Consider the following 12,212-nt stretch of genomic DNA (forward strand, 5'->3'; position numbering starts at 1 on the left):
TCTTTTTTTTTTTTTTTTTTCTCCTCTGCTAAGAGCTCTGTTCTGACCTGCTGGAGCCATTTTAGGAATTTTCCCTATAAATAACAGAGGTCTGACCAGCTGGGATGTATATCATATTTGGATTAATGCTACACTCTCTGTAACTCTGGAGAAAGCAGTAGCTGTGCCTTTTATAGAACAGATGAATAATGGTCTTGCAAAGAGGAAAGATTAAACTGCTAATCAGAAAACAGGGACATTTAATTTGTTGCTGCAATAAGCTCCTTGGGGTAAATTTAGGAAAGTCATTCAGTGTTTAAAATTGATACAGTGCTCATCTATTTCACAATATTTTTCCGTTGATAAATCTGCTAGCACGCAGAACCAAAAAATGCCTATTAAAAACATAATTCAAGACTGAACTACACTATGGGCGGGGAGAACAAATCACAAACCAAAACCTATCAAGAACCATCATTTAGCCACCTAGTCTTATGCATCCTGAAACGTGCTTTAACCTGATTTTATCTATTGTACACCAAAGTAGCTTGGAGTGGTCAAAGTATCACAAAAGGGAAGAAAACACTGGGTAAAAACCCCAGTCTCTGTGGTTGAAATACAATTTCTAAATCCTGTGCTTAAAACTCACTACTAAAATCATAAAATACAGAATAATTTGCGAGATGCACAGAAACTGCTGCTTCACAATCACTTGCTCAGCAAAAGCATACTAAAATACTGCTCCCAGTAATGCTGGCAGACGTACACAAGAAGGGGATGCAGGGAAAAAACAGGAATAGTTACTTTTAATCCCATTCAAAAGACAGGAAATGTTTGCTAGATTGAAAGGGGGGATCCATATTTACAAACAATGGTAGTAAAAAAACCTTCAGAACTATATTTAATTATGTAATATATTGTTTTAAAAAGTAAGTTCCATCAGGAAATGCACTGTATATCCTCTACATCAAAACAAATACTGCACTTTTTATTTTATTATGGTAAAGTTATTCCAATGTCTAAGAAAATAGCAAGATTCATACTTGGGTTTAATAAAAAAACTTTCAAGTTTGTATAAAATACTCGAGTTTCCCCCCAGATGTCTGGCCTGAAAAAGGAATTCCAGACACACCTGGAACTATTACAGCTCTCAACCTTTACTAACTGCAGCTTGCTGAAGGCTGTGGAGCAGCTCTAGTGAAGCACTAACCCTAGACTACAAATCAGTACACCCATTAGGTCTAATTTCAAAAATATATTTTGTAAGAAAATGTTCAAGAGTAGCACCCCTGAACAAAGAAATGCTGCATCAGAGGAAGGAACAAAAGCAAACAAAACCATGAGCACTTCATCAAACGAGCTACTGTGGTTTACTACATCAAGCTAAAGCTTAATACTGCTAAGAACACATTTCAACAAAACTCAGTTTCCCCCCTATCTGAAATGCAAGAATGCCTACTCTCTTCCCTCCCTGGGTAAGCACTCCCATTAAATGACTGCGGGATTTTACCCTCATTCATGCTGCAGAGTTCCCCAAAGCACTAAGGATTCCCAATCCCAATATCGAGCAGCTATTTGGGGAAACAAGAACATAGTGGCAAAGCACCATCTGGTTATAAAGTGAAACAGACCTCTCAAGGAGCTGACTTTGCGTCTGGATTGCGAAAATAAGTGTTGGTCAAGAATATCACATGAGAAAACTACTTTAAACTTTCATTTTTAATAAATAAAATGTGAAGATTGGAGACTGTAGGGACACAGAATCAAGGATAAGGCCCCCTTCTCTTACTACTGAGTGGTATTTTCCATGGGCTTTTACTGGTGAAAAAAGTAATCATGTATGATCAAACAGAGGAAGTTCCTTACCCAGAAACACTGGAGGGATTTGTAAATTCAGTAATCCCAAGACTGCTTTTGAGAAGTATTAAGATACTTCAGTGAAAGGATTTGATCTTCACCTTCAAAGAAACAAGTTTTGTTCCATCTGTTCTGTTTTGAATTCCTAACTTTTAAATTATTTATTTCAATGAATAGGATTAATCAAGTCAAACTATTTAACCAACCATGATTTTTGAAAAACTGTAGGAAGAGTAAAACAAGTTTCTCTACAACAGTGAAAATAAACCTCTTTTCCTATGGATCTGAGAACTACCTCCACTGTAGCAACCTCAGCTTATCCCAGGGACCTGACAACTCTCTTCCCTTCCTCCTTGTGTACCTTCCCACAGCCTTCAGCAGTTCCACCTGAACTCCCTCCTACTGCCTGGCAGCTCCACCACCGCCTGCTGACTGATGGCCTCCCCTCCACGCTGCTGAATTCCCGAGGGCTTGTCAGATCTGGAAGAACTCCACTCCTGCACCAAATCTTGCTGAGAGACAAAGCGACTAAAGTTCTTATTTCTTAAGAAATCAAGGTAAAACAGAAAGGTACAATTTTATTCCATCTATTTTGAGAATAAAGACAGATGAAGTCCTACGGGAGGCACAAATACAGGTTTAGGAGAGACCATGTGCATCCCCCTCTGTCCCTCCTCCCTCTCTTTGCAAGTGCTCCAACGAAATTCCTCTGTCCCACACGTGTAACTGGGAGTGAGGACTGGTATGAGTCATCTGACCCACTTCTAGCTGGACGCAGCCTTCTGCCTCTCCTCACGTTGGAAACGTACCCTTAAACATAGCTGTATCGGTAACAAGCTGTTTAGAACATCACTCTTTACAATGCTGCCAGAGAAGCCAGCTGGACTGCTTATGGGTGGTCCAGACACCAGAGACATGGGAAAGAAGAGAGAGGTCTCTCCAACACAATGCTGAGAAGAGTTAAAGATGCAGCAAATTGTGTGCGTCCCTGCCACCAGCAGAGGAAACGAAAGTGGGAGGGGAGCACATGACTGCCACGGCTGCCAGCTGGCCGGCAGCAGGAGTTCCCGGGCTGCTTCTGTCAACCTCAAAGGGTGGGACCAACCCAAAAGCTCCTGCCCGCCTGCTCAGTGGAGGTACAAGTTTATGGGAAAAGCAATTTTCAGCTACAGCAGCTATTTCTATCCCTGAAGTTTAAAGTAAGAGAGGTCTGAAAGATGAATGCATGTATGATTATGGTGTGCTTAAAATACAGACAGAAAAATATTATTTTATCCCCGTTTCAAGAATTTTTATGTGCACACGTTACTACTACATGACGGGCTCGCTCTTATGAGCATGCAAGTCACAAAACCCAAAAGCATCCAGGCCTGAAATACCCAATGTCTGCTCATAATAAACAGAAAGCATCAGTGATGCACAATGCCCTTTTCTCAAGCCTTATTTCATGGCATATAGAACTTGAATTTCTAATAGATCAAGTAAGGTTAGAGAAGTATTAGATCCTGAACCTGAGGTACCTATTTCATTAGTGAGGAAGTTTGTTATTACTTCAACAATCTTTAAGGTGTGTTAGACATTTGACCTGTCAGCTCTCAGACATGCAATGCACATTTAGAAAAAGAGCAAAGTACCAGACGTCTATCACTGTGCACGTAACACCTCCCACAGGGGATTTCTCAGTGCCCTATCTTTACATCTGCAACCTTCAGCACAGAGGTAGACAGGCAGATCTTACCATTTTGAAATACTAAGGCAACCAGCCTCCTCCTCAAAAAAAAAAAAAAATTAAAAAAAGGTCATTCTGACAGAATGTGAAGATAGATTGCACCGTAGAGAAGAACTGAGGTGTGCTCTTGATTCATTCTTAGCAGGATTGGTTGGGGGTTTTTTCACCCCCAATATGCAGGACTTTTTGAAGACTCTGTGCACACCCTTCCACTTCCTTGAGTGGTGAAATACCCTTTTTACAGAAGTTTAATGATTATGAAGAAACTTAATTTTGTTCCAGTACTGTGTGCTCACAAATACTTTGGAAATATCACATATCCTGTGCTCACAAATGCTTTGGAAAAATTATTATCACACACACACGAAATATGTGTGTATATAATCTATCATGTACCCTGCTCTGCCTGACACACAGATGAAGCCCACTGACTGCTTGGGCAAAGCAGAGCCTTTCTGCATCTTTCCATATGTTTATTTTATTATGGAAAAAACATGACAAACCACTCTTTGATGATTCTTTATTTGCTTATCCAAAGTATAATGCAGTTGACTCCAGCTGCTTTGGCCAGTAACAGCAGAACCACACACTTCAGCCCAACAGTGGCCGTGACGGGTAGTGCCAAACACCACCCAGACAAAAACACCACACTGATGAGGTCACATGTACCATATGCTGAGATTTAATGCTTCACATCCCCATCTATAGTCTTTCAAGTAAACCACAATGCTTAAACAAATTAAGGCATTATCAGTTTTGCTGCTGCCTAACTTACTATGTGTATCATAATGAATAGACACAGTTGTCACAGAATAGTACAAGTAACTTATTATTACAGAAAACCATTTCAGCTCTAATTATTTGATTTAGGTCACATTTGTATTCGTGTAGGCTTACTGTAGTTTTGCTTAAAATATTTTAATAACAAATGTATCTGAAAGTCTATTCACTTTCAATCTACAGCAAGAACCACTATAAAACCCACTACATTTGTCCATTTTTACTTAATCACAAAATATACAGGATATATCATGAATACAAAGTAGAAAAATTTTAAGGACTTGACTTGCGCATCCCATTTCAAGATTACATTTCCTACAGATACTAGTTTGACATAGAAAAGTCATGTTGTAAATTTTATGCCTATCACTTCCTGCAAAGGAACAAAATTTAAATTTCATTGCTAAGCAAAGTACCATGGCAAGCATTCATATCTGCTTTCTCCTCAAGATCCCCTTGTCACCACCATAAAAAGAACTACATGACTAAATGGTCTGACCATCCCAGATTAATGAGTCACTCTCAGTCACACACAAGTTCCACATACAGAATAATACCGTTTGTATCCCCTATGAAGCAACGGAGAGAAAAGCCACCGGAAACAAGTGGCAGGTTGGTGTTTAAGGTACCTCACATACAGAATCCAAGGAATTTTTATGGAGAAAGGCAGGATTCAAAGCAGTACACACATAAGGGAAAATAAAAAGAAATCACATCACACATTTAGCTGTAAAGAACAAATTCACTGACAAATGTAATACTTGCTATAGAAAACCTTGTGAAGATGTGAAAAAATGGAAAAACGGTAGTATAGTGCAGCTGCATACTCTTCTTTCAATAAGAATATTCATCTAGCTCTTACAAAGGTTGTTGAATCTCTTTAACAATTGAAACATGTTTATTTATGCAAAAAAGCAGACATGGCATAGGAATCCATGGTTCACAATTCCCCACTGAGTCCTGCCAAAGTCTCTTTACTCTTGTTCTGGAAGAACCACTTCTGGTAACGACAGTAATTTAGTTCTTTGCCTACTCAAACTTTGTTTTTCCTGCCAAGACTAAAAGGATGCCAAGTGTGCTGTTTTCTTTGCCTTGAGCAGTTGTCACCTTTAAACTGGACAGACCACCTTATTCATGAAGCCCTTTAGCCCAATAGTTATGTTAAACAGCACTGTGTTTTTTGATCAGAACTGATCTGAGCAGAATTCATACCAAATGCTCGTCTGCTGCCCATTACTAGTATTACTGAGTATACCCAACGATGGGAAAAATTACTCAGTAGTTAAGTATTGTATCTGAAGTGAAATGGACTCTTCCCACAAAGATTCAAACTTTGTTTGTTTTGGCAGAAAGGTACTGGAATTTGAGGCACTAACAGCAAAATGCAATAAAAAAGTGTTTAGATCACCATGGTCTCTAAGGACCTCATATTGAAAATGTGCAGCCATGAGAGCTTAAACTAAAAACTAAACACATTTAGAAAGACTCAAGTTAACTCATCTTTGCAAAGAATGGTTCCTCAGTTCTGTCTTCTGCTCAGAGCAGGTTAACAGTATTCCAGACAAAACAAGGGAGCAAAAAAGCCATTTTTTCTTCTTTACAGAAAAGCAGACTTTCACAGGAAGTTTAACAAAGATTTATCTAGGACCTCTTTTCACGGCAAAGAAAAGGAAGGCCTTCCAGAGAAAAGGTACAAGTACTAAAAAAAAAAAAAAAAAAAAAAAAAAAGTACAAGTCTAGAAAAAAGGTGTAACTATCTTGAGTGACTGCAAGCTAGGAATGTGATTTCCAAGCAAAACAACTGAGTAAAGACAATCCTCGCACTTCAGGTATCTTTCAAGAGAAAATACTGCCATAATGATCAAGTTATTACTTCTAACACACTGCTGGTACATAATTCAGTTAGGGTATTTTAAAAAAATAGTTTCAGTTCTATTAAAAGACGTTATCATTCAGTAAAGCTCTTATCTGTACAATTAACTTGTAAAACTTGGCAATGAGACATTGCTAGCCCTGCAAAGAGACATGCCTATGAAATTAATTTCTAAAATTTCTTATAATCGTTCAAGTAAAGAAATCTTTGCACTATTCATCAGTGAGCTCAACATTATTTTATGTTTCTACATTCCATATCCGAGCAATATCCAGTTAAAAAGCAAATTCTGGATGCCTTAGTACTTAAAAGGAACCTCCATCAGCAACCTTCTTGTAATGTTAAAATAAACAGCCCGTTTAGCTATCTCTTGTCACCAAACTACTCATGACTGATACAGATCAGTAGCCTCCATCTCAGGCTTTAATAGGTAGCTGTTGGCTCCATGAGAAGTGGAAACCGCCTGACCTCTCACACAGAGTTGCCCTCTATGTGTCAAAATGGAGGACAAGAGTTAGGGAGACCAAGCTTGTATCTGGAACTATTTTTCAGAAGCTACTGCTTTGTACCGGTTTTTGGTCAGCACCTCTTTTAAAACTGAAGTTGATAATGCTGTTAATTACAGTATTATCTACCAAGGTATCATTCAAAATGACATTTTCAAAAGGGATGACCTTAAATTTGTACGCACCTTCCCAAATTAAGGTGCTTCTGTGTCTAATGCACCGTATCAGTAAATACTCCTTGAAATGAAGGACCTAAAATGCATATAGCATTGCTATGTTACTGCCAGCCAGGCCTGGGAATAGGATTGTTGTAGAAAAGGCAGTCCTTCTCGTATATTCAATCTGTTTTGCTCAGCTCATCTTGTAAGAAATGATCCACTGCCAAAAGGAGATTGATTACTGTTACCGGAATGAACGCTATCAGAGACATGATCTTGATAGATTTCAGGCAAAGGACAGATGCTAGCACAAGTATTTGCTTTGTAAAATGAATCTCGAAGATTGCGGCTGGACTCTGAGGGTGAATTTACACTTCACAGCTCAGCTGATTTAAGAGGTCACTGCTGCCAAAGGAGGATATCCCACTCTGCGTTGCGTCATCCTGACCCCCTCCCTAGAGGAAGCCACAGCACTGGCTGCACCGTGGGCTAATCCAGCTCAGCTCACTAACATCACAGGCTTCCCCCTCCCACCCCCCTTCCCATTTTTTGAAAATCGAGGTTATGCTGGTTTAGAAGGCTGAAGGCACTAGCGCAGGGGCTGGTGGTGGGAACTGTCCTTTGCAGCAGAGCCAAGCTGTTGGAGCAGCTCGAGTCATAACATGCAACCTCACCCTGACGGGAAGCGTTGAACTCGTTTAGCTTCCCCACCACAGCCACACACAAGCACCAGCCCTTCCACAAACTGAACCTCCCTCTCCCTTCCCCAGGATTCTCTCAGTCACTTCTCTTTTTCTAGCTCTATATTTGGTATTGGGAAAAAAAACATCTTGGTGAAGCAGGAGGGAAGAAGGGGTGTCAGGACAAAATTACATAGCATTTATTCAGGGCCATCTGTTATTCCAAGTCTCAAAGTACTATTTCTGTATTACCGCAGTGTACCATCCCAGCCATAAGAAAGAATTTATGGCTATTCTAATTGCAATCAGTTCAGCTCAAATTGAAGTATCAAATGTTTTTCTATCTGACACAGAAGAGATTTTTTAGACCTTCTGAAGGGGGAGGGGGGGTATCATTGCTTCTCTTGTTCTTTAAATACACACAGATTTAATCTATTAATGTGTTTCTAATTAATGAAGGCAGCATTAAAATCAAGGATACTGGAAATTTTAGCAGGCTTACAAATAACAGCAATAGAAATTGTTTCTTCTTGTAAAAACATTAACATTTTCTGCTATTCATTCTCAAAAAAACATTAAGTTGGATATCACTGTCACAGTGCAAAGACCTAGAAATGAAAGCCCAGCTTCAGAAAGATGGATACCAGCTTTCATCTGCTCTACAATTAATGGTACTGATTAACCTTTAAAAGGGTCAGGTAATTTACTTAAAGATGGTTCAATAATATTAGTTGCACAGTGCTCCTTGACACGATCAGATTCACTAGATTCAGGTACAGTATTCAATATGATCTTTCACAAAATGAGCAACAATATCTGCCAGTAATCAATAGGAAATTTTTCCTGTGACACAGAACTTGACTGTCAAATGCACTCAAGAATAATCAACACATAGATTTTAACCAAGCTGAACAGACAGTACTTACACATTAAGCAAATTTCTTACCTGATAGGGCTGAAAGGCACTATCTTCAGTTATAAAATCCAGCTGTTTGTCCACAAGGAATTCTACTGCAGTAATTGAATTGTATACACTTTTTCCAACCAAGGGCTTGAATGTCTATTGGAAAAAAAAAGAAAAAGAAAATGAACCAATTAAAAAAGCTCAGCACATCAAACCCCCAGGACTGTATAAACAGTGATGCAGTTCTTCCATCTAAACAAGTTAAAACAGAATAACAATTACTAATTATATAAGAAACGAGGATTTTGTGTTTTGTCGTTTTTCCTTTGTGCCGCTGGTGGAAAAGCAGCTCGAGGAGGGAACTACACCATACGTTTTTCCTTTCCCTCATTGTGCTTGAGCAAGAGGGTTTACCACAGAAGCTCAAAGTACAGGAGCACGATTATGTCTTCAACATACAGCTTAGCACGCAGATCCTCCCCTCCTGCCTGCAGGACTAGCTAGCGCAGTGGTAATTGCACTAAGGACGCTGAAGTGGAAACAGACTGCAGACGAGAAAACGCTCCCCCCCTTCCTGTTCTGAAATCGTTCACCTTGCCTCGAGTCAAGCATCTCATTTCCCTGCCCGGCTCTGCAACCGTTCCGACTCTGCTGCCGCCACCCCCGCAGCCGCTCCTCCCTGCAGCAACCGGCTGCTCCGGCGCAGCGGCCTCGGAGGCGACAGCGCCCGGTCCCGGGGCTTTGGCAGCGGGCCAGCGGGGGGGGAGTCGTGACTTCGGTGGGTCTCCCCAGGAGGGGACAAGCAGGCAGTCCCCTTCCCTCCTGGCTGGGTTTCCTGGAACAGAAGCGCGAGGAGAGCGTGACTGAGCAGGGATGTACAGGAGGGGATGAGTCAGGTGAAAAGGAAATCCCAGCGGATGGAGGGGAGGGAAAATGCCGCTCTGAAGACAGACTGGAACAGCAGGAGGAAGGCAAGGGTGAACAAAAGAAACGACCTGCAGCAAGAACATGCAGGATACAAGGGGAAAAAAACATAGAGGGACAGAAAAAAAAATAGAGGAAAGTACAGGACAAAAAAAAAAAAAAAAAAAAAAAAGAGGGAAAACAGGAAAAGAAAAAAGCCCTCTGAGACTAAGTCTAAATTTAAAACACAGGAGAAAGACAAAGAGGAGAAACAAGGGTAGGTCAAAGCACATGAAGCGTTGTGTGAACGCTACACCAGCACCTCTGTGAGATGCTGCTACTGCAACAGAACATCACTAGCTCACATGCAACACCCCACAGCAACAGACACCACGTCCTGACAAGGGGAGGGCAGGATCAGTGCAGCCTGTTGAGAGGGGGAAACGGAGGCACAAGGAGGCACAGAGCAGTCCTGTAACTTGACAAAAGCCACCTAAGCAGGGCAGCAGCAGAGTCAGTGACCCGCCCTCAGCCAGTCTGCAGGCAGCTCCTCAGAGACGCACTCAAGGTTTTATCAGACTTCATTACCTACTTTACAAAGGTGTTGCCTTGCGATTAGGCTAAATATAACCCAAGCCTCTCTGGAGCTGCAGCTTTGGCACTCACTAGAGGAATGAGAGAATACTTCATTGGAGATACATAATACTTGCTAATAAATATATCCAACTCTACAAATGCTCAGATTTAACACACTGCATTCTTGTTTCCATTTTATTTAAGGTTTCACTACAGCTGTTACCCTTTCTCACACAAGCAAGTGAAAAAACGCCCCTATCAGCCAGTCAGCCATCTCAACAACAGGGTAACTAGATGAAAGGGCTGGGGGGGGCAGGAGAATACGATAATATGCTAATTATGGAGTCTGAATAGTAAATAATTATTTAACCTCTAATAGTTAAGAAAGGGCCTTTGCTCTTGCATCACTCTTCTATAATGGATCTGGCACTGCTAATGGTTCGAGTTAAGAGAGGGTGGAGTTCACATCATGGAATAGCAAAGCGTTGAGTGTATAAACTCACAAGTGGATGAACTTTTCTTTAGAAAAGTCAACGCTGCAGTCTTTCAGTTCTTAATTCACCCCTGCATCTTCCCATACACTGCTGCACTTTTTCCACGCTGGCTCCCTTCTAACTTTCTGTGCTATTATTCAGGTCAAGAAACACGTTTCCGACTACAAACAACAGGACATACCACATCATTAGCCGAAATGACAGACTGTGGAATGTGGCTTGCAGTTATCATTTGGGATTCAGACAACACTACAGATCAAGGTACGTGTGAGCCACCAGTTTATCTTACTGCTGGTATTAAAAGAACTAGTTCCAAATATAGATCTGTGAGCGTGATTATTCTGAGAAGAGAAACGTAATGCCTTCTCACTTGCTTTCATAGATCTAAGCCTCTAGACAGGCCAACGCCCCCAAAATATGCATGTGGAGGATGCAGGCTATCCCACAAGCACTGAGGAAAAATATGTAAATAAAGCAAAACTACACCATGCCACACACCTCCTCATATGCGGATGGCTGCTCAGCTGCACACGATTTGAGATTTTTCAGACACTATTAGAAAACATATCAAACAACAACAAAACCCCACCCTTTAATAAAAGGAGGCCTTCTTGGGAAAGCAAAGTCCAGACTCCATCAGCTTCAGGAGATAGGCAGGCCACCAAGGAGATATCCAAACTGGGATAGGTTAGGGATTTGAAAAATCTTAAGATGGAAGACATGACTGAACTTCACACCACACATTGCATATGCACAAAGAAAAACAGACTAAGAGCAGAACAGGCAAGAGTCAGCTACTAGAGGCAAGCATGTGAGGCATGTAATGACATGAAAATAGATACAAGAAGGTCCAACAAGCTCCTTGCAGGCTTTCAGAGGAAGACGCTCCCTCTTTCCATTCTCAAAGTGGAGGACAACTCTAGGGAAAATCAAGCATGCTGCCTGAAACCAGGAAAAATTGAACCTCTTTAAACAAAAATCTCCTTTTTAAACTCGCATAAAGCTTCCATTTACTATCTACATTAACCCAACTCCCCAAAGACCACAATTAAGCAAAGGACTCCAGCACTCAATTTTAAGTGACATCTGACGTCAGCACTCTTTTAAACTGCTGCTTGAAAAAAAAAATCCCACTTTTCTTTCCACCAAATTTCCCTGCTTGGCCAACGGGAGCTCTATGAACACACACTTTGGCTACTTCGCTACCAAGGTCCCCGATACTGAATAAACCATATTTCTTACTCCCTCCCTGCCCCATAACCTCTCCATGATTTTACCACAGCTCATGCAAGAAATAACCTGCCCACGGGAGACGTCTGGCCCAGCTCTGAGACCGAGAAGAAAAGCTGAGTACGGACCTTCTGGCAATCTAAATTTTTAGAAAACATTCAGTACCATCACTTTACAGCAAACAATCTCAAAACTATTCGACAGCATTCACTAAATACTCGCGAACACAGCGGATTACTCACGGACTGCTTTCTCTAACGCCCAGTAACACAACTCATCTATTTATTTCTCATTTCTAAACCCCCATGGCAACCAACAGGCCTCGCTTTCCCGAGGAGGAAGCAAGCACCGAGCGAGCACACAGCGCGTTTTTTTTCTCTCCGCCTAATGCAATTAAGCAGCTGGAGCCGTGGTTAAGCCGCCCCCACCGTGGAGCTCTGGCCAGGGCCGCCGGTGGCTGCGGCAGGCTGGGCGCTGCCAGGCCCCGACACCCCGCAGCTCACTGCAGCAGCCGCTCGGGTTACAGCGCAGCTCGCAGCTGCC

The 12,212-nt window shown here is 41.4% G+C and overlaps 1 protein-coding gene across 2 annotated transcripts in view; it reads right to left on the reverse strand.

Moving 5' to 3' along the window:
- Positions 1–12,212, reverse strand: part of JMJD1C (jumonji domain containing 1C) — a 110,529-nt gene that overhangs the window by 51,151 nt on the left and 47,166 nt on the right. The window contains exons 1-2 of one of the 2 annotated variants that reach the window (XM_026851744.1): positions 9,060–9,080; positions 8,509–8,622 (exon numbers count right to left, since the gene is read on the reverse strand). The gene's annotated coding sequence lies outside the window, so the exon portion shown is untranslated. Of the gene's footprint in view, positions 1–8,508; positions 8,623–9,059; positions 9,081–12,212 lie in introns of those variants that run through there. The other variant, XM_026851745.1, reaches the window with a different exon arrangement.

The sequence above is a fragment of the Athene cunicularia genome, assembly GCF_003259725.1.
Source record: "Athene cunicularia isolate RWA chromosome 6 unlocalized genomic scaffold, athCun1 chr6_part2, whole genome shotgun sequence".
Classification (NCBI taxonomy): Eukaryota; Metazoa; Chordata; class Aves; order Strigiformes; family Strigidae; genus Athene; species Athene cunicularia.